The sequence below is a fragment of the Dreissena polymorpha genome, chromosome 13, assembly GCF_020536995.1.
Source record: "Dreissena polymorpha isolate Duluth1 chromosome 13, UMN_Dpol_1.0, whole genome shotgun sequence".
Lineage (NCBI taxonomy): Eukaryota > Metazoa > Mollusca > Bivalvia > Myida > Dreissenidae > Dreissena > Dreissena polymorpha.
The window spans coordinates 64,812,870-64,816,169 of record NC_068367.1 but is presented as its reverse complement, the minus strand read 5'-3'; the positions used below and the strand labels follow the sequence as shown (position 1 = coordinate 64,816,169).

Below are 3,300 nucleotides of genomic sequence, written 5' to 3'. Positions count from 1 at the left end.
GTTAACCTTTTAACGGTTACAATACACTTTATAACCACACCCAGACAGTGTCGATCTAATCCACAGGTGGTTAGCGTGTGGCTATGATATTAATTAGTGCAAACATCATTTTGAATTATAAATAATCAAATAATAATAAAAAATCAACTTTTCTGAAGAAAAAAAACACTATCAAAAATATATATAACATGGTATTCAACTCAAAATGACCCGAAAGCGGGGTGCATCGATTTGAACAGCCAGAACTTCATCATTATGCAGCGATTTCCATGAACTTGGTCTTACTTAACGCAGAAATAAATATCCTTTCTGGAAATGTAAATATCTTGTAATATGTTTACAAATGCTGGGTCAAATTTAAAGAAATACCTCGAAATAACCACAATAAGAAATAGCCACATAATTATGTGAACTTATCCGGGCCATATACGGCATCATAAATAGTAGCAGCAGCATCAGAAGCAGCAACATAACAAGTAGAAAACTTAGAACTATCAGCAGCAACACCAACATCAATAGCATTGATTGAACCCAAGTGGTGGAATATGCTCGTACAAATGATAATTACATACTTTTATGTCTCCGTCTCATTTGAGTTGCGCTCTTACTGCGTTCGAAGATCAATAAAAAATAATATTTGTGTTGCTTTCTTGTGGCGACTACAGACGGAATAGCTTTGCTAAAAACGCCAAGGGGTTGTGTTTATAACACAAAAACTCGTACGCCACGGACACCGCAAGAAAGCTTCAAGTCTCGAGTCTGACAACATCAAGACTGACGACGACTTTTTATAACACTAAGGTACGGCGCGTCAGTTCCACGTCCAGCTGGGTTTTGCACACAGATGACTCTGTGAATTGTTGTTAAAAAATACAGCAGGAACACAAACTATAACTTGTGTGCCTCATCATACCGTCACCATGCATCATTTAAAGTGACAATGGTCCCTGCGTTTCTTCGTAAAATAGTTTTTTTTATTAAGTTTACTTTTAATTTGTTCGGGATTTTTACAAGTGATTTAAAACACAGATTTTCAATTGAATGCCAATAATTCTCGATTGGCCATTGTCGGCTCGGGTGCTGCTTAAATGTACCCTTGGTACTCTATAGTAAACTTAAATGTACCCCGTGTACAAAAAAATATATTAAACCGTACCCGACCAATTAGTCTATAAGCGAGTTTTAGTCCCGTCCAAAATCCGATGTCATAAAACGCGCTACGGGATTCGAAACAAAATTCTTTTTGAACAAAACCTGCATCAACATGCTTTTTAATATGATTTTCGATAATATAGAAGCCATTTTACAGGAAATTGACATACAAATGAACATAATTTATTTGAAAAAAAGCCGACGACGACCAATTTAGCCATGCTCGATTGATCATTAGGTCTCAATCAAAGCCATCTACATTTAAGGTGAACTGTTCGTCGCCAAATATGACATTAATATAGATAACTTACTAGCTACTGGTAAAACATATGAATGTTATTCAGAAGCATAAGCATCAATAGCAAATAACCAAAACCATCGGTGATCGGTAAACTCCGCAAAGTTCTACCTCTAAGACCTCCTAATTTTTGCAATAGGACAGCTTGCATCAGTTTGATACCTTTACCAAAGTCTCAGGATTTTTTTTTCAAAAGTTTTTGTTTTTTGTTTTATATCTGTTTATTAAGATATTTTTGCCGTTTTCCACAGTGTATTTATCGGTCATTTCACAATGGTCAGTAAATATACTCACTCTTTTCCTGAAGAAGCTTGATTAGCAGTATTAAAGGGGCCTTTTCACAGATTTTGGCATGTTTTGAAGTTTGTCATTAAATGCTTTCAATTGATAAATGTAAACATTTGCTCTTAAAACCTTCAGTAAAAAAACAAGAATAAAATTTAAAAAAAAAAGAAACAAAAACTAACCATCAACAAGGCTCGAACCACTGACCCCTTGAGTCCTGGGGTAAAAAGTCTCCGACTTAGACCCCTCGGCCATTCTTCCGCATACAATGTCAGAAGAATTTTATACTACATATAAACAATAATTGTAGTTTCACAAAATAGAGCGACAACAACAGATTTCGCCAAATTATTAAATCGTTTCGCGTTGCAATGCTTTATAATTTTCAGGTTTTTAAATCGTCAAAAGATGCATATAATGGCTATATTAGAGCATGGTAAATGTTCAGTATTACTGTTTCCTCACAAATATCACAACTAAAGCGAAAGTTTGAGAATCTAAAATTTACAACTTTTTTAAATTTTGTCAATTTACCAAAACGTGAAAAGGCCCCTTTAAGTGCACATACCTATGCCAGTAACTTATAACTTCCAAACCTTATTTCATGATTAATCACGACAAATAATATCCTCAGATTTTTAGTTTAAGCACTCTGTACCAGCTCAGCTAGTCGCCCAGTTGTTCGTTACTGCTTAGATTTTACATCATGATCACAATGCAGAATAGAACCACCACTACTACCAGAAAGGTAGATATATGCCTCTCTGCTGCTGCTATTACTACTACTACTACTACTACTACTACTACTACTACTACTACTACTACTACTACTACTACTACTACTACTACTACTACTACTACAACTACTACTACTACTACTACTTCTACTACTACTACTACGACTACTACAACAACTACTACTACTACTACTACTACTACTACTGCTACTACTACTACTACTACTACTACTACTACTACTACTACTACTACTACTACTACTACTTCTACTACTACTACTACTACTACTACTACTACTACTACTACTACTACTACTACTACTACTACAACTACTACTACTACTACTACTCGAGGGCTGAACGGAAAACTGTTGTATCTCCTTCTTTATTTAATATGAGTTACAACAGTTTTCTGTTCAGCCCTCGCACTACTACTACTACTACTACTACTACTACTACTACTACTACTACTACTACTACTACTACTACTACTACTACTACTACTACTACTACTACTACTACTACTACTACTACTACTACTACTACTACTACTACTACTATTACTACTACTACTACTACTTCTACTACTACTACTACTACTACTACTACTACTACTACTACTACTACTACTACAACTACTACTACATCCACTACTACTAATGTATCATTTCTGGCCAATTTGGTAAAACATTCGGCATTCTGGGCAAAACAGTATAGTGGATTGTAGCCATTCACTTTATGGATCTAAGCGGCTCTAAATACATGTGGATAACCTATACAAACAAAGCGGTAACGCTGTATTCCAAATAAATTAACAGCCAAAGAGTA

At 35.1% G+C, this 3,300-nt stretch overlaps 1 protein-coding gene across 1 annotated transcript in view; it reads left to right on the top strand.

Moving 5' to 3' along the window:
• The first annotated feature begins 3,195 nt into the window (after window positions 1-3,195).
• Window positions 3,196-3,300, top strand: part of LOC127855257 (protein KRI1 homolog) — a 58,382-nt gene continuing 58,277 nt past the window's right edge. The window contains exon 1 of the mRNA XM_052390698.1: window positions 3,196-3,244. The gene's annotated coding sequence lies outside the window, so the exon portion shown is untranslated. The remainder of the gene's footprint in view (window positions 3,245-3,300) is intronic.